Here is a 20,429-nt window from a genome sequence, read left to right on the forward strand (position 1 = left end):
GGATAAGTTATTTCGGTGCAAAAATCGTGCTCAGTAGCTCGGTTGAGCGCACGCAGGAGTGCCTGGGTAACCTAAGTCTGCAAAGTAAAAAACAGAGGGGGTTAAAGCACTGATCAATGGACCGTGCTACAATTTACAAGCAAGGTATAAAAGCCCTACTTCGGCCTCAAAGAACTGGTTCTTTCATCTGGTCTGGTAGCTCGGTTGGAGCAGGTTGTTTGATAGACCGGTTTAACGTCTAGGGGCAGCTTTCTGAGTTCGGTCTAAAAAACTAAGGAAGCTGGTTTAGTCCGAAGGCCTAAATCGGTTGCAGTGTGAGGAAAGTTACTTCGGTTGAGCCCCTAGGGGCGGCTTTCTAAGTTCGGTTTAGGAACTAAGAAAGCCGGCTTGGCCCCGAAAGATTAGCTCGGTTATAGACCGAAGTACCTAGTTCGGTATGTGCACGTTTGTTCGGTGATCTTATCTTGGCTAGAGTGGTTCAGAAGAAACTACTGATATTCCTACAAGTTCTAGTTCGGTTATTGGCTGAAGTGATCTACCAATATTGGACAAACAGTATCCTAGTCCGGTTGCTATATGATTTTGGATCTAAGACTGGTTTTCTACATAATAGTTCATACATACATGGGGTTCTACTGGTTTCTTCATAAAAAGTACAAAAGCAAAGCAGATAAATGGAGAAAAATGTTCGCAAAAAGCATACAAAACAGGAACGGATGGTAAAACAAATAAAAAAGAGCAAGAAGGGTAAGCTTACTTACCAGATTGAAGAACAAGAAGCTGAAGATGGAGCAGTAGCAGCGATGAAGAGCACAGATTTGGAAGCAAGAGAAATGAAGACAGAGAGAGAAGGTAGGGTACGTAAATACAAGTGGGTGATTCAGTAAGGAAGGGGTGTTTTGTGAAATATGAGAGAGGGATGAGGAAAGAAAAAAGCGGGAACTGTTTCAAATTCACGAAGCACGAAGACGGCGTGACAGCCGTCCTTAGCCAACCAAAACATGCCACGTGTCATAAGAATGGGAAGCGTTACAGACACTATGATTGAAGAGACGTTTTCGATCGGATAAAATAGGGCCCGGAGTAAAATTAGCTCGGCTTAAAAGTTCGACGGTTTTTAGTTCGGCTGGAATAGCTTAAAATGACGCCAGCTCGGTTGGTGGACTGGTAATCCCAATCATGCTCTGCAGATGGAATTAAGGGGCAATTGAGAGGGTAATTTTTGGAAAAATTGGGCCGAGCTGCGAGTTGGGCGTTGAGGCCCAAAACACGAAGGACTAGGTAAAAAGGCCGTAATGGATACTCCGGCCCAGGAGAGCAATGTTACTCCGACCTTGGGGAGACAAAGTTACTTCGGCTCACAAATGATGAAGTTACTTCGGCTAAAGGAATGGCAAAGCTACTCCGGTTCGGTGGCAACTCGGAGTTAGGCCGGTCTCAGGGTTAGTCCGGTCACAGTATGTTCTTTCGAGGCCGGTTTCGGAATTAGTCCGGTCGTGACTTACAACGGTTAGGTCGGTCAGAACTTGTTACTTGGAAGTTCGATCTAAGCACACCAAGGTTGAACAAGGTAGCCGAAGTAAGGAGTTAGAGAAGAAGACCGAGCTAAGGATAGTTCGGCCCTCTGTGGCTCGGTATAGCCAATTTTACTTCGGTCAAATGAAAGTTCGGCCATAAAGAAAACCATCCCACTTGGTTTAAGCAGTGGGGGAGGGTGTAAAAGGATAAGCATTATCCTTGGGAGAATGAATCCTAGGAGGACTCTGCATGGAGAAATACAAGTCCTACTAGGATTGTGCCACGGGAAACTTATAAAAGCTCACAAGCATCACCTTGGAGGAGGTAATTGAACACAACCTTTTAGAGAACATAAAACTTTGTCTATTTGTCAAGCTTACTGACTTAGGCATCGGAGAGGTTTCCGGCACACACTCGCCGGCTAGCTCACGTTTGTGTTTTCAGGTGACAAAGCGACGTCGTACGGAGGAGCGTGGACTTGGTCAACAGGATTATACGAGGAGAATTATTTCCTCCCCGTACAATAATGTTATCTTTTTTACATTAAAATATTTTTTATTTTGATTATTAAAAGATAAGTCAATATACTTATGTTAAAATTAATTATATTTTTTCATAATCTTTCAATAGATTAGAATATTTGTGTATGTATTTTAATTTTTTATTATTTTGAGTTATATTTTAATTTATAGAAATAAATAAATAAAATTTTCATACCATACTTTTTTTTTGATTGAGGTCATACCATACTTTACTCTCCTTTTATTTCTATTGGCTGAAATTACATTTTGCAGAATAAAAAAAAAAGGTTTAGCGAAATTTTTTTTATGCAAAACTTTTCTTGATAAAACAAAAAAATGTTTTTTCCATGACTAGTTGTAAGGGGTTGTTTGGGACACAAGAAAAAAAGTTGGTTTTGGGTTTATAAAAGTCAAATTTTTTTTTATTTTATTTGTGGTTATATTTCTGCTATCTAAATGTTTTTTTTTTGGATTATATTTCTGCTATTTAAATTCAATTAATCTGCTACGTACTTTTTTCCTTGAAATAAAACCATCTGTTCTTTTTCCTTTATCTGTGTTCTCATTCAAATCATTTTGCACTGTTATTGTTGTATATCCATCGCAGTGTACTTTAAAATACTCTGTTCTTCTTGTATATTCATCCCAAACTAGTTTAAATATAATTTGTATATTTATAGGTGGATGGAAATAATTCCAATGACAATGAGAACACCAAAATGTGGACGCCCAGAATTGAAACGAAATTAATAAATATGTTGAGAGATGAGGTTAGAAACAATCAAACAACGGGCCGTACTACTTCGTGGACAATTAGGCACTAGAATCATTATGCAAATCAGTTGCACAACATATATGGATTTCGGTATACAAGTGTTAAGGTGCGCCAAAAATATCAACGATTAAAAGCTGATTACCAGACATTTAAGCGACTCCATGCACAGACTGGTCTGGGATGGGATCCTATTATAGGCACTGTTGTTGCACCCGATGAATTTTGGGATAAGGTTTTTCATTAATCTGTACTATTTTCTAATTTTATTTTAAACATTTCATGATATATACAATGTTTAATTCTTGTTTTGTACTTGTTGTAGGCTAGCAGAAATGTGAAGAAGTTTATGACAAAAGGGTTTGAATATTTTCAAGAAATGACAGAAATTGTTGAAGAAGTTTATGACAAAAGGGTTTGAATATTTTCAAGAAATGACAGAAATTGTTGAAAATTGTTGTGCTATAGGGGCCCTGTCTCGTGCATCCACACAAGGACCCCTTGACTCAGAAGAAGAAGACGACATGTTAAATAAATTTGGGAACGCTGAAGCTGGTGGGAGTAACGCTGCTGAGGCCATTATTGTTGACTTATTCGGGGATGAGTATATGGATCCGACAAAGGGCAAAAGTCACAAGAGAGGCCCTGCAATCAGCTAGACTGACAGTGGTCGTTCCAAAAAGTCACGGTCAAGTGGGTTTGTTGATGTGTGCGCAGCTTTCACATCCTATGTACAAGCCAAAATAGGACATTCACGTGCACGAGAAAATGAAACTGAGGCTGTAAGTGCAAGTGGTGATGATTATTCCCTTGATGCATGTCAAGATGCATTGCTTGAGCTTGGGGACATACCACCGTTGCAGTACGTTGGGGCACTGACATTGTTCAAGGATAAGGAATGGCGAAGGTTTTTCATGCGCACTCCTACTCATTTTCGCCTAGCCATGATCATCGCTTTGCAGTAAACTGAGACATTCTGTTTTGCTTGTGTTAGCAAATCTTCTTAGCTGAACTGTTTGATCATTTCATTATTCCTGATTTGGTTTTTATTCTTATTTTTTTCATTCCATCATATCCTCTTTCCTTTTCTATGTTCGTATTTTTTTTTTTTTTTGAACTTTTAAGTGTTTTCTGTTATATTAAAACTATGGAAGTTATTATAATATGACCATGTGTTAAATAAATTTTGTTATCCTCTGAATTTTACTGTTTCACCAATAACGTTAACTGTTACTGCATGAATAACATATTTTATAATTATGCTTTTACTGTGATGTAGACAAAGGCATATGTCATCCGACAGAGAAAACAATACAATGGAGCTCTCATCAGAGGAGGATGAGGTTGTTGATGATTTATGGATTTCTTGATGATTGCTTTAATGCATGACCATATCAATGCATCAAGTAGTCGCCGACCACAGCGAACGTGTCCATTCAGAGGTGATGATTACATCTTCGGCCTATTAAATAGCCATCCAGAAACAATGATGAACGTTATGTGAATGGATGCACAAACATTCATTTTATTGAAAGACACTTTACTCCATAATGGCTTTATCGATACTGAACATATGCATATAAGTATGGAGGAATCGCTTGGTATTTTTTTATACACTTTTGCACAAAATGATTGCCATCGAATAATGGCAGATAGATTTCAACATTCCACGGAAACAATTTGTCGGCAAATAAAAATTGTTATGCGGGCATTGTGCAAGCTTTCATTGTTGGCTATGAAACCACGTAACCTAGAGGACATACCGGGAAAAATTTTAAATGACAGGCGGTTTTTTTCCTGGTTCAAGGTACAAACAGTGTGACTGTCCTGTAAATTTGTTCATATCAATAAAGGTTAATAAATATTATTGATTTTTAATTATGAAAGTAAAATCAATCAGTTTATTTCGCTTTTAAAATCAAAGTCTGATATCTGTCAATTAGGATTGTGTCGGTGCTATCGATGGCACATTGGTGGATGCATGGGTCCTTACTTCAAGACAAAATACATTCTGCGGTCGGAAAGCAACGGTATCGCAAAATGTACTCGCAGCTTGCGACTTCGATATGTTGTTCACATTTATTAATTCTGGATGGGAAGGTAGCGCTCACGACAACGCTATTCTGGTTGACTCTATTACACGAGCTGATCTACAGTTCCCACACCCACCCAATGGTGACTGTCCCTGAATAACATATGGTACACTTTTTTTCTTGTCCGTTTTTATACATATCAATTGACATAATTGTGTATTCATTATTTACATGTCGGCAAGTACTATTTAGTTGATGCTAGTTTCACGAACATACCTGGATTTCTTGCCCCATTTCGGTCTCAACGGTATCACTTACAAGAGTTTCGTGGCTATCATTATGCAGGATCTAAGGAATTGTTTAACCATCGACATTCGTCATTACGCAGTGTCAAAGAAAGAACATTTGGTGTTTTGAAGAAGCACTTCCCAATATTGCGGTTCATGCCAAATTACAAGTCTACACGACAAGGGCCTCTCGTGATTACATGTTGTGTAATGCACAATTGGATCCGTTTGCATGCAACTATGGATCCATTCTTTATGGAAGCTGATAATGAAATTGCCGCAGAAGCAGAAGCAGACGGGCTTGTTGGAGACCAAGCTAACTACGTTGATATGTCACAACATGGGTTAACGTCCCAATCGAACGTTAGGGATGCAATTGTTACTGCTATGTGGCAAAATCATGTTCACCATGGGCACTGAAGATAATAGTTTTCTTAGTACATGTGTACTTAAATATGTTGTTCATGCAATGTGTAATATGCAAATTTATGTGTAGTCTACCAAAGACAATTAAATATGTTGTCATTAATATGTCATGTGTTTCTTAGTAATTTTCAGAAATAAATATGTTGTCATTAAATTAAATGTGGTGGTGGGTGGTGGCTAGTAGATGGTGGACGGTGGTTGGTGGTTGGTAGTGGGTGGTGGTGGCAGATGGGTGGTGGGTGGTCATGGGTAGTGGTAGCAAGCGGGTGGTGGGTGGTGATGGGTGGTGGGTAGCGGCGGGTGGTGGCAGATGGGTGGTGGGTGGTGATGGGTGGTGCTGACAGGTGGGTGGTGGGTGGTGATGGGTGGTGCTGGCAGGTGGGTGGTGGGTGGTGATGGGTAGTGGTAGCAGGTGGGTGGTGGATGGTGGTGGGTGGTGGTGGGTAGTGGTGGCAGATGGTGGGTAGTGGTGGTAGATGGGTGGTGGTGGTGATGGGTAGTGGTGGCAGATGGGTGGTAGGTGGTGATGGGTGGTGGGTGGTGGGTGGTGGGTAATGGTGGCAGATGGGTGGTGGGTGGTGATGGGTAGTGGTGGCAGGTGGGTGGTGGGTGGTGGGTGGTGGATGGTGGTGGGTGATGGGTGGTGTTGGCAGGTGGGTGGTGATGGGTGGTGGGTAGTGGTGGCATATGGGTGATGGGTGGTAGTGGCAGGTGGGTGGTGGGTGGTGGTGGCAGATGGGTGGTGGGTGGTGATAGGTGGTGCTGGCAGGTGGGTGGTTAGTGGTGGTAGGTGGTAGGTGGTGGTGGTGATAAGTTCACCGTTTAAAAGTGTAACAAATAACAAATAATAAGAATAATAATAATAAGAATAAATAAAATAACATAAAATAATTATTATATTTTACTTTTTTGTATCACCCGATTTTATAGCAAAAGGTTATATTCACTTTTTTGTACATAATGTTATATGATTTTTTTTTCCCCGCTTCATTAAAAAAAAATTTGGTGATTATTAAATGTCATTTTTTTTTTGGGTACACATGTTTATTATTAAATTGTAACTTGTTGTATTTCATTTCAGAACATTAATTTCATTTTTTCTATTAATTAATGCACACAAATTATTTAATAATTGTGTAATTTTTATTTTTTTATTGAAATGAAGGTTTTCGTAGACATGTATGACATACTATTTATTAACATTATAACTGTGTAATTAAATGCTTCCAAAAAAAACCCCTCGTTCTTATTCATTACGTGAATAGAAAAGTTTATAACAAAATAACAAAAGTAAAACAATCACAACAAAACTCACCAAATAAATAAGCAAAACAAAAATTACTAGAAAAAAAATATAACCACCGTATGATTTTTAAACAAGTTAAGCATCCTTGTCAGGTGGTGTTGGAGGTGGAGGGAAATGCTGATGGTACAGCTGAGTGACTCGATGGTCAATCAGATCAATGCGGTTCCTTGTCAGTTCAGCACGTCTCTCGGAGTCTACACGAAACTCACCAATTTGATGAATTAGTGAGTTCTGAGCGGTGGCAATTTCATCGAATCGAGTACCAAATTAATCAAACCGAGTACCCAGTGTATTGAGCTGATTAGCCATTTGTTGTTCCCATTGTAGGCGCTGATTGAACCATTCTTGTTCCAAGGCTAAATAATCAGTCCAGTAACGGGGTTGTTCATTTGGTGGCATGGCATTGTCATTGGGTTCTTCCTCGTCAGGTATTGGTTCATTTTGAAGATTAAGAGAGCCCATCAACGTGTCAGAACCACCAGCTTGAGTTAGTGTATACTCAGAAATTGGTGAAGTGATTCTGATCCATACTTCACCTTCAAGGTTCACATCATGGGCATTGAAAATTGTGGTTAACAAAGCTCCAAAAGGTAGGGACCAGCCACTCAGAGTATCCAATTTTGCAACCATCATTTCTTTTAGTAATATAAAGCATAAATCTAATTTTTGTCCAATTTCAAAACAATATAACAAGTAAACTTGAAAACATGAAACAATATTATAATGTCCTTTTTTGGGGGTGACATTTTCAACTATCCATCGATGGAGAATGCGAAGGTGAGGTTTTAAATGGCTGACTTTTAAATTAGTGCCTAAATCGGTTGTCACAAATTGTGGTATAAGTCTGAGTGATATCATCAACAATTTTTTGTAAGGCAGACTCATTTTGAAAATAACATTGTAAATCTCCTGTTTCGACTCCAATAATTTGTGCAAAATGACAGAGAGAGAGTGTGATTGTTTTCCCCTTAACATAAGAGGTAAGACTCTACGGTTCATTTTGTTGGTCACCCGCTGTCAAGTGAACATAAAATAATCGTAGAAGACGGGGATATATCTTATTTGGTAAATTATTTAATGGTAACCATCCCATTGTATCTAATTTGCCAAGTAAGAGTGAATCATATTGAGAAGGTAGTTTTACGTTTCTCCCTGTAACAATTGGTCGAGAAATGAAATGTTGATAGGCTTGTTAATGATGATATGTTGCAAAATCATTAGTTGGATAGCCATCATCTTGTTGCTGTGGTGCTGGTACAGGGTTTGACGATTCACCAAGTTCGGGTCTAGTTCGTTTCGTTCTTAGCATGATTGTTCTTGGCATGATGACTGTAAAAGTGAAAGAAAAATGTATATTAAAACATATGAGAGGTAAGAAAAATGTATGAAAAATATATCAAACATTAGTATCTTTTTGTGCATACAAACTTTTTTTTATGTAAAAAATAAATATAAAAAAATTTGTGACAAAATTTAATTAGGCAGATGCCAAACAAACAGATTTGTATAAAAAAAATAAAATTCATAGGGAATGATATTTGTCATTGGGGTTTGATTCATACAGTTTATTAGAACTTAGAAACTGATAATCAGAAAAATAAATGATAGTGTGAAAAAATTATAACAGATATCAGAAAATATAACAGATGAAAATGGAACAGAATGGTAACTGGGCCGAGATGACCAGGTGGATGTCCCACGGGATGACTGGCTGGTCGTCCTTCCCTTCCCCTCCCTCACTCTCCTCTCTGAAGCTAATGTCTCACTCCCTCTGAAGCTAATGTCTAAAGCAAATATGAAGATGAACTGGCATCAAAACTAACCTGTAAATTATGGAAGTAGAGAATGAGGACCTAATCAGATGATGGATGTCTTCTATTTGTCTAATTTTTGTTCTGTGATGTAACTGGAGAAGGTGTTTCCGAGATGGTGAAGTTGGTGGGGTAAACGGAATGAGATTCAGATTTAATAGGAAGGGTGAGGTTCAGAAGGGTGAGGTTCAGAAGATTCTTGTCATTTATTTATTTTTTACTTTTTATTTGTTAAATATAATATTATTACTTTTTGAAAGGTATCACATGCGTGTACTGAGCTGCATCATTTGCTTTTTCTTTACCTCACTGTTGAACACAACTATTATATAATAGGGAGTAGGTACTAAGTAAGTGAAATTACAATCTTACCCTTTGTATTTTGTTTTATATAATCACTTGTCATTTAAGTCCAGAAGGGCATAATGGTTATTTGGTATGTCAATTCCCACAATTATATGAGCTCAACGAGTATAATAATAGATTGGATTTTTGTTACACATCTGTACTAAATTGCAAAAAATGTAATAAATGGAAAATAAATTGATAATGTTTTGTAAGATTTATATTATGATTTGTATTTTAAAATATTAAAGTTAGTATATTTATTCCTTCTTTATTAATATGTATTTTCAAAAGTTGTTGACTTTAACAAAATGTTAGAAAAAAATTAAAAACGTATTTTATAAATGAATTGATAGAAAAATTAATTGGCAGAAAAATTGACATCGGTTTATTTTAAAATGAAAAAATTATTTCGAAATAACAATTGTTCAAAAAAATTACTAAAAAAAAATAATTGACAAAAAAAATTAATTTCTAATTTCAGTATTTTAAAAATAGTTTGGTTATTATTGTTGATAAAAAATATGGATATGGATATTCGATATATGAGTTGTGTGTTTGATGATAAATTATTGGTTGAATTAAGTTTTGAAAATTACTTTCAAAACACATCACTAAACAAATTTTCACCTTTCACATGTCATATCAAACTTCAAAAACTTAATTCAAAATACATCTTCAAAACACAATTCAAAACTCTATTTAAAAATTATAACCAAACAAATTTTCTACACTCAAATCATAATTCTACCACCCATAAACTCAAAATAAAACTCATACTTTCAAATCACATTTACAAAACACAACCAAACGCAGGCTTAGGTTTCATTCAAGTTTTTTTTTTTTAAATTTTTTTGTTTTCACTTTGTTTTGTTTTTTAATTTTTCATATTTTACGTTGGGTCGGTAAGTTATGCTTCAATACCTAGCCCATATTCGGGATAGCCTGCCTATAGAGTCAAAGTTCAATAAGGCAGTCAACTAATTTTCAAATCAAATGATAACTTTAAGGGTTGTTTGGAATGACCTAAATAAATATATTTTTTTTCTTTTTATGAAAAGATGTACAGAAAAGTAGAGAGGTGATGTGACGAAAAAAAGATAAAAAGATGGATTATTTACAACTTCCCAAACATGGCCTTAATTTGAAATAATTCCGTACTCCTAAATTGAATTAAAATAAGATGACTATTTGAAATAAACATCAGAAGTGAATGCAATTTGTTAGTTGGATTTGCAACAAAACTCATAATCAAATAGGGTTTGTTTTTTCAAACAATAAATCGAGTTAGTTTGGTTTTACAATATTCAAAAATTGAATCAATCCAACCATTAGAATCCATCCAAACTGAGAGGGTAATGTATACCTAAATTGGGCCAAGATGGGTAAATGGGCCATTCTTTGGGCCACAGCAAGAAGGGCTGGATGAAATAGGGCTTGTAGTTAGCCCGGTCCTGGTAAGCATTATTGTTATCTCGGTCCGAAAGAACCGTGAAGTTAGTCCGGTCTAGAGAAGCTTTGCTTATAGCCCGGTCACCGTACTCAAAGTTAGCCCGGTCATGGCTTATCGTTGTTATCTCGGTCAGAACCTTGCTGTTTGTTAGCTCGGTCTGATCACATCATGGTTTGTACATAACAAACCGAGGTAAGAGTAGTGAAAGGAAGAACCAAACTAGCTATAGTTCGGTTTAATCTGCGTCTTAGCATAGCCATGTCTACCTCGGTTTTATATTGGAGTCCGACCATGGTAAAACCATCTCACTTGGTTCAAGCAGTGAGGAGGGTGTTGAAGGATAATCATTATCTTTCAAGAATGTGATTCCTAGGAGGACTCTACATGGAGGAGTAAAAGTCCTATTAGGATTGTGCCACACGGAACCTATAAAAGCTCATAACATCACATATGGAAAGGTAACACAACTTTGTTTCTCGAATACACAAAGCTTTTTGTCTATTTGTCTGTTTTTGTTGACTTAGGCATCGGAGAGGTATCCGGAACACACCCGCCGGCTAGCTCACGTTTGTGTTTTCAGGTAGTAAAGCGATGTCGTACGGAGGAGCACAATCTTGATCAACAGGATTATACGAGAAGGTTTATTTCTTTTCCGTACAATTGGCGTCGTTTGTGGGAACAAACAGAACGAACAAAACCTCTTGATCAAGTTTCCCTCATTGAATGGCGCACAACAAAGATTTGCCACAGTCCGCTATCGACGGACAAACCCCAGAGGGGGGTGGGAGGCACGAAGGATTGCCTTCTATCCCTCTCATGGCAGACTTAGAGCCCCAGCGACAGAATCCCCGGAGGGATACAAGGGGGAGGGGAACAACAGCCCCTGTCGCTCTCGCTCACAAAGTCCTGAAAGGCAAAGGTGAAGAATCGACCCTCAAACTTTGGAGGATCGTGTAAAAGAGAAAGATGAACTGATAAGAAAGATGGCGGTGGACATGGAGACCATGAAGCGCCAGATCAAGGGAAAAGAAGTGGCGACGAGAGAGGGGCGCAAAGGCAATACGCCTCCTCTCCACTCTGAAAATCGTGATAAGCATATCACGCCATCACAAGCAGAGAGTAGAAGCCTCAGGACAGGCAACACTCAAACAAGGACTTCCAGAACTCGTTACTCCAGGTCTGAGAGAACGAGATCATTGAGGTCTTACACCGAGGGAAGTACCTATTGGCCCTCACACACGCACCAAACATCATCCAGGCAAATGAAGTTGCCTAAATCGTCCGACTTATAGACCGTGCTTGAAGAAAGGGCGCGACAGAAGGAGGATGCCAAGGCACGCGACCCGCACAGAGTTTCAGCCCTTCGGCGATTGGCTCCTCGGACGCATGAAAGCGTCGAGGTTGGAATGCCAGTACCACACATTATCTATGAACCAACAGATAAAGCGCTGGCAAAACTCCATAGCTCGCCGTTCGTTCCGGTAATTGAGAACGCACCATTACCCTCAGGCTTCATTCAGCCTAAATTTACCACGTACGAAGGGAAGACAAACTCTTACATGCACCTAAGCCACTTTCGTCAGGTTATGGCAGTATACCGACGGAACGAAGCTTTAATGTGCATCCTCTTCCCATCAAGCCTTGGTGACCTAGGCTTGACTTGGTTCGAAAAACTTCCAGAAGGCAGCATAGCCTTCTGGGCGCAATTGGCGGAGGCATTCGTTACTAAGTTCAGAACGAACACCAAAACTCTGGTGGAAATTGATCAACTGCTCTCCATCGACATGGGCGAAAAAGAGTCATTAAAATCATACAATAGCCGCTACTGGGAGACCTTCAACCAGATTGGGGACTGCCCCACCAATCTCGTCATCGCACAGTACAAAAGAGGCCTTCCAGTCGGGAACAGACTAAGGGACTCAATCACTATGACACCGCCTCTCACAATGGAGGCCTTAATGGAAAGAGTGCATAAGTATATTTGGGTAGAAGAATATGGCGCCCGTGCCAAAGCAAAGTCTAGCATGACTGCAGTACTAGATAAAAAGACCACGGCAAATGTCAACACGGTAGAACGTCTGAGCAAAAACGGACGAAGCAGGCGGGATAACGGAGAAGACCAGGATAAAAGATGGTTGAGAGTCCGCACTGCCATTACCACGGTATTCAAAAAGCCAATCTACCGAATTTTAAGCGAGATACGCAATGAACCCTTCGTCAAATGGCCCGCCAAGTTAGGAGAGGCTCAGAAGGACTATGATAAAAGATCACGGTGCACCTTCCATAAAGAAAAGGGGCACCGCACAGAAAATTGTTCACCATTGAGGCAGCATCTAGAGGAATTGGTGGCAGCCGGTCACCTGGACAAATACATTGAAGGAGGAGCGCATCCAGCCCCCCAGAATGACAACCACCCGAACGGAATGCCAATCGACGCCCCACCTCAAGGCGTGATAAGCGTAATTTATGGGATATGCGAACCTGAGCGTGTATGCGAGCTCAGGGGCATGATTAAAAAGGGTGAGCACTTAAGAGAGGTTCTAAGTACACAACCCACAATCAAGAAAGGAAGAACGGAGGCCACCAATGTCATCTCTTTTTCAGACAGAGACTTGGAAAGGATATATTGTCCTCACAACGATGCGCTGGTCGTTACTCTCCGTATAAAGGATTACGATGTCAAGCGGATTTTGATAGACTAAGGTAGCTCATGTGAGATAATGTACTACGACACCTTCAAACAACTGAAATTGGAGGACAAGGACTTGGCACCAGCTGTGTCCCCCCTGATCGGATTCAATTCAATGCCAGAGTGGCCAATCGGCAAGATCATCCTTCCTGTCAGGGCAGGAAGCGTGACAAAAGAAGTGGAGTTTTGGGTGTTAAAGATCCCTTCCACTTACAACATTACCTTGGGAAGAACATGGCTGCATGCCATGCGATCTGTAGCGTCATCCTACCATCAAGTAATGCGGTTCCCCAACGTAGCGGGGGTAATTGAAGGGATCTTTGGAGACCAAATTATGTCCGAGCAATGTTTTGTCATGGTTAATGGCAGCCGCGCTGCCAAGAGATATGTTCATTCGGTGGAAGAACCTGAGAACAATAAACTGTTCACAGATGTTGGCAAAGCAGCTGATCAAAAAGCGGTGGAAGACTTGGTAGAGGTAAGAATAAATGAAAAGAACCCGGATAAATTCTTTTTGCTCGGTTCGTCGTTATCCAGCACTGAGAAATTAGAGGTCTTGGAATTCTTAACCTCTAACATCGAAGTGTTCGTCTGAACACCCTACGACATGCCAGGCATTGATCCAAACTTCATATGTCACCAACCCAATGTCCACCCATCCGCCAGACCAATCATTCAGCGCACTCGCAGATCAGCACTCCACCACGCCGAGATAGTGGCAGAAAAAGTGGAAAATTTGCTAGAGGCAGGAGCTATCAGAGAGGTGCACTACCCCAGATGGATTTCCAACACATTCGTGGTGACAAAAAAAAATGGCAAATGGCGTGTCTGCGTCAACTATAAGACAGTCAACAAAGCATGCCCAAATGACAGCTTCTCCCTACCACGGATAGATCAATTGGTAGACCTAACGGCGGGGCACAACCGACTTAGCTTTCTGGATGCGTATAAAGGCTACCATCAGATCGCCATGTACGAACCAGACCAGGAGGTCACGTCTTTTACAACTCTAAGAGGACTATATTGCTACAAGGTCATGCCCTTTGGCCTAAAGAACGCAGGGGCAACATTCTAGAGAATGGTCACCAATATGTTTGAACCGTTGTTAGGCAGAGCGATGGAAGCTTACATCGACGACATGGTGGTCAAAAGCAAGGATGAGAGCGACTATCTAAGGGACCTAGGTAAGATGTTCCAGATTCTGAAGAGACACAAGTTGTGCCTTAATGCATCTAAGTGCGCGTTCGGTGTAGGATCTGGCAAATTCCTAGGCTTCCTGGTGACCAACCGGGGTGTTGAGGCAGACCCCTCCTAGATCAAAGCTATTCAGGATCTGGAGAGGCCTAACTCAGTAAAATAAATGCAGCATCTCACCGGCATGGCAGTTGCACTCAACCGATTCATTAGCCGGTCGTCAGACAGACTACGACCATTTTTTCTAGCATTGAAAGCCAAGTTCGAGTGGGACGAAGAATGCGACCGCACTCTGGAAAACTTAAAGGAATACATGTCTTCTCCACCACTGCTTGTCACCCCAATACCTGGAGAAGAACTCTTCCTGTACCTGGCGATCTCTCAACACGCAATTAGCGCAGTATTGGTCCGTGCAGACGGAATCCAACATCTACCCATTTATTATGTCAGCAAAACATTGCTGGGCGCCGAAACAAGGTACTTGCCACTGGAAAAACTGGCCTTGGCCTTAATGATGGCCTCAAGAAAGTTGTCGCACTACTTCCACGCCCACACCATAGTCGTTCTCACAGCCTTTCCATTAAAAGCTTTGTTTGAGAGGACAAACTTTTATGGGTGAATCTTGAATTGGGCAGTAGAGTTGGGACAATTCGACATCAAGTTCCAACCCAGAACCGCGATAAAGACCCAAGCTTTGTCGCAGAATTTACTCTTGGAAGTCATCATATCTGCCCAATCGACCTGACTAATGCAACTGAACTAGGGATGGAAGTTGACGCCGGAATAGCGCCACCCCTGGTGCAGGATACTCAGTCGGACCCCAAGGCAAACCAGAGTAAAGAGAGCAAGGCAGAAGCGAACCATGCTACACTAAGCCAAGACTCACTAACAAATAAAAAATTGGTTCAATCAGATAGCGAGGGGCAGACAGCTAATATGGACCTTGAAGAAAACACCAGCAACATCTTTGACCCACGGCATCATCTGATCCCTCAACTTGCTGAAAATTGTTTGTTGGAGAGATGTGGAAGCTCTTTGTGGATGGAGCATCTAACCGGCATGGTGCAGGACTTGGCATAGTCCTCATCTCACCAAACGGCCTGGTTGTGGAGCAAGTAGTCAACCTTGGATTCCCAGCATCAAACAACGAAGCGGAATATGAAGCGCTTCTTGCAGGTCTCAAATTAGCATTCTACATGAAGGCCACCGAACTAATGGTCTACAGCGACTCACAGCTGGTGGTAAACCAAATTTCTGGCGACTACGAAACAAAAGATGACAGAATGGCCAAGTACCAAGAATTGGTCAGAACAGATATCAAGAAATTTGAAGTAGTAAGGATAGAATAGATTGGCAGGGAGAAAAACAGCAGAGCAGACGAACTAGTAGGCTTTGCTTCAATGGCAAACGCATCCATCCCTCACCTACTGTTAATTGACTACATACTAAGACCAAGCATTGAAGACCTCGAAGCAGAAAAGGTATGTTGTGCCGAACTAGGCCCCTCATGGATGGGTCCCATCATACTGTTCTTAAAGGACGGCATCTTGCCGGAAGAAAAGAAAGAAGCCAACAAAATTAGAGCAAAGTCGCAACGATTTTGGCTCTCTGCATCTATGGCATTATACAAAAAATCATTTTCAGGACCTTACCTAAAGTGTGTCCACCTCAGCAAAGTGGAAGCGTTCTTATTCGAGATACACGAAGGCGTGTGCGGAAGCCACCAAGGAGGAAGATCATTAGCCTACAGAGCCATTTCACAAGGATACTGGTGGCCATACATGCAAGCAGACTCGGAGAAGTATGTGAAGAAGTGCGAGAAATGTCAGAAGTTCGCACACCAAATACATCAGCCAGCCAAAGAACTCCTACATTTGACTAGCCCATGGCCCTTCGCAATGTGGGGCTTGGACATAGTAGGACCACTTCCAACAGCACTCGGTAACAGGAAGTTCTTTCTCGCAGCAACAGACTACTTCATAAAGTGGGTGGAAGCAGAAGCATTGGCCTTAATCAAGGAAAAAGAGGTGAAGAAGTTCGTCTGGCAGAATATCATTACTCGATTCGACATACCTAAAGCCCTAATTTCAGACAATGGCACCCAGTTTGATGGCAGAATCTTTAGAGGCTTTTGTGAAGAATACAAGATAGAGTTCTACAATTCTACACCGACATATCCCCAAGCCAACGGCCAGGCGGAAGCATCAAACAAGGTCATATTGGATGGACTGAAGAAAAGGTTAGAAAGAGCAAAAGGCAAATGGGCTGAGGAACTTCCTCATGTTTTATGGGCTTACCGCACCACACCTCGACGATCAACAGAATAAACACCATTCTCCTTAGCCCATGGCATAGAAGCAGTAATCCTGCTGGAAGTTGGCCTCTCCACAATTAGAAGCGAAAATTTTGATCCAGACTTAAATGGAGAAGCCATAGCATTGGAGCTCGACCTCGCCGAAGAAAGAAGAGAAAAAGCACTGGTTCACATTGCCTCATACCAACAAGAGTTATTCAGGAAATACAACAAGACAGTACATCCAAGACAATTCAAAATCGGAGATTGGGTACTGCGCAACGTAATGGGAAACACCTTGGTCCCAGGAGATGGCAAATTAGGGTCTAATTGGGAATGACCTTACAAAGTGGTCGGATTAGCAGGAAAAGGTGCTTACCACTTGGAAGACGAAGACAACAAAGCAGTTCCCAGACCATGGAACACTGCCAATCTCAAACTATTTTATTTTTAGCTTTACTTTAAAATACTTGTAATTTTTCTTTTTCCCAATAAAACAATTAGTTTTCTTTTCAGCATCAGTGTTTTTATTCTGTAAAAGTTGTTTTAGTAGGCTAGGGGCATTGAAACCAACACCCTTCCTAAGCCCAGGATAAAGATCCAGGCTGCAGGATGTTTGGTCGAAATAACCAAACACTTTACTTTAGGTTGGCTGGAAAAACCAATCTAAATGTTGGCTGAAAAAACCAACACCCTTCTAAGCCTAGGATAAGGATCCAGTCTGCATGACGTTTGATCGGAATAACCAAACACTTGACTTTAGGTTGGCTGGAAAAACTGATCTAAAGGTTGGCTGGAAAAACCAACACCCTTCCTAAGCCCAGGATAAGGATCCAGGCTGCAGGATGTTTGGTCGAAATAACCAAACACTTTACTTTAGGTTGGCTGGAAAAACCAATCTAAAGGTTGGCTGGATCAAACCAACTCTTAGTACTCTTTAGCCGAGGTTAGGATCTCGGCTAAAGAGTGGTTGGCTGGATTAAACCAACTCTTAGTACTCTTCAGCCGAAGTAAGGATATCGGCTAAAGAATGGTTGGCTGGATTAAACCAACTCTTAGTACTCTTTAGCCGAGGTAAGGATCTCGGCTAAAGAGTGGTTGGCTGGACTCAACCAACTCTTAGTGCTCTTCAGTCGAAGTAAGGACATCGGTTAAAGAGTAGTTGGCTGGATTAAACCAACTTTTAGTACTTTTCAGCCGAAGTAAGGACATCGGCTAAAGAGTGGTTGGCTGGATTAAACCAACTCTTAGTACTCTTCAGCCGAGGTAAGGATCTCGGCTAAAGAGTGGTTGACTGGACTAAACCAACTCTTGGTACTCTTCAGCCGAAGTAAGGACATCGGCTAAAGAGTGGTTGGCTGGATTAGACTAACTTTTAGTACTCTTCAGCCGAGGTAAGTATCTCGGCCAAAGAATGGTTGGCAGGAATACTTATAATGGCAATGATTAAGACCAGGATAATGTATCTCGGCAAGTGAATGTTGTACCTCTTCCAATACATCAGTTAGAAAGTAAAGTACAAACATAGAGATCAACCGAAATAAGAGTTGGAACAAAAATGCAGACTTCATTAAAAATTCCAAGCAAGTACAAAGGGTAGGGCTTCAGCCCGGTTACAAACTTTTTTATCAAACAAAAAGAAGAGAAATGCAAAGTCAGGCAAATAGATCATCTAGATCCGCATCAAGATCAACGTGGAGCCTGGTATCATTTGGGAGCACGGTCTTGGTTGGGAGCATGTCTTCAGTAGGCAGCTCATTAGTCAGGTCTTCCACCACTGGCTCCAGCCGAGCTGATTGATTGACAGGCTCATTGACGACCGGGGTATCATTGGCCACAGTTTCTTCTTTATCATCCGAATCTTCAAGAAACTGTTGTTGAGTGGTAGCAGCATACTCTGCCAGTGAACTTGGTATAAAGTATTGAGGAGGATTAAAGACCTCGGTCTCAGGACCATGACTGAGCTGCACCACAGCACCCCTCCACCCGCATTTAAATAAAAGATCCTTTGCAGCTTTACACTACTTAATGTATAGGGCTTCGCCCTCTTTAAAGCCTTGGTCCTCTGCAGCCTCCAGCTTCTTCTCAAGCTCCGTTATTTCGACTTTCTTTTTTTCTTCGAGCTTGGCCATCTCACGCAAGTATTTGTCTTTCATCATGGTCAGGGACCTTTGTTTATCAGCGTTAGCCGAGGTAACTAGTCCGGTCAGATGGGTGACCTCGGCCTCTAGCTCGGTCGTCTTCTATGGAGATGCTTCTAGCTCGACCGTTTTGGCTTCAGCTTTTTCCATGGCCTGCCTTGTTGTTTTCCTAAGTTCTAACACTCGCTTATAAGCAATATGGTTTTTCTGTATGGCCTGCAAAAGGTTGGTAAGACACTTTTTCAATATAACCGAGCTGAAAGTTGAAAAATTTCTCTAGAAAAAATAAAGTAAATGGGCAACTTACCAACACCATGGATTTTGTGGACGAGTGAAGGGCCTTCAGCTCGGTTAGGTGGTTGTGGTGCCTCATGTCGGCTGGAAGACAAACACCTTTAGCCAAGTTGAAGGCCATCAGGTGGTTTTTTTCTGCGACCATTGAGTCCGAATCCGTGATAGCACAGTTCTGAAAGGTGATTTTTGGAGCCCACTTGGAGGAGGTAGCTCGGTCAGAGCGCTTCGGTTGTGGGCTCGGTGGAGGGCTTGGAACAGTGGTTTGAGGAATCGCGGTTTCATCCTCATAAACAAGACATTGCTCGGTTTGGGTAGTCCGGGCACGTTTCTTTGGGCGAGATGATGAAGGTTGTTGAGAAGGCAGAGCTACTACGGTTTCTTGAGTTTGACCAGCTGGCAGTACCTTGGTCAGATTTGTTTCAGTTAGAAGGGCTCGCACTGCTCTCTTCTTGGCCATCTCTTGTTCAGCAGTTAAAGGGATTAATCTGATTTGGGGCAATGTTGGGTTCGGTTCAGGCGAAGCCTCTAACAAAAAATCAGTTACCTTGGTCTTTCGCTTACCACTGTATCGATAGGTCGGCTGAAAATTCAGTAGCTCGGTCTAACTTCGGTTTGGATATCGCAGCGCGGCACGAAGTGTAACTAGGTTGGGGTAGCTGTACTCTGACTTGAGGAAGTTCGAGTCTGTATAAAAAGAAGACAACTGTTAGTCCGGTTCAAATATTGAAAATCGAAGTAAAGAAAGGCGTACAATGGAGCCGAAATAGACCTACCGACTACCCCCTTGTTCTAGTTTATTCTGTCACCAGGGATCTGGGCTTGTTGGTCCTCAAAATTCCCAGATACCCAGAAGAAATCGTCGTTATTCACATATTTGTTCGGAGTATCTTTTATTATCTTTTCACGTCGGCGCCTTATTCTTAAATAATAGACCCATCCATCTTCGGCGGATCCTATAGAATATTGGTGAAAGAGTTCTGCTAGCCCGAGGTTAAGACCAGCCCGGTCGTTTAGCACGGCAATGCCGTTTATTATACGGTATGAATTAGTGGAAAGTTGGGTAGGGCAGAGTTTGGTTTGCCTAAGGAATTCACAGAGGAGGGGCTGTACAGGGAAACGTAGACCGCACTCTACGATTGAAATAACATTAAAAGGGACAAAGCCTTGCTTTCCCCAAGGGATGGTGTCTAGCTCGGCCAGTGAAAGGTGGACATCATCTGGGATTTGGTAGTCCTTGCGAAATTCAGCCATCGCACCAGGAGAGTTAACTAAAAACCTATACTTTCCCATTTGTGGTTTAAGTTATGAATAAATTATATGTGGGTGTTAGCTCGGTGGAAAAATGA

The sequence above is a fragment of the Camellia sinensis genome, chromosome 7 (genome assembly GCF_055761805.1).
Source record: "Camellia sinensis isolate YWXY chromosome 7, ASM5576180v1, whole genome shotgun sequence".
In the NCBI taxonomy this organism is placed as follows: domain Eukaryota; kingdom Viridiplantae; phylum Streptophyta; class Magnoliopsida; order Ericales; family Theaceae; genus Camellia; species Camellia sinensis.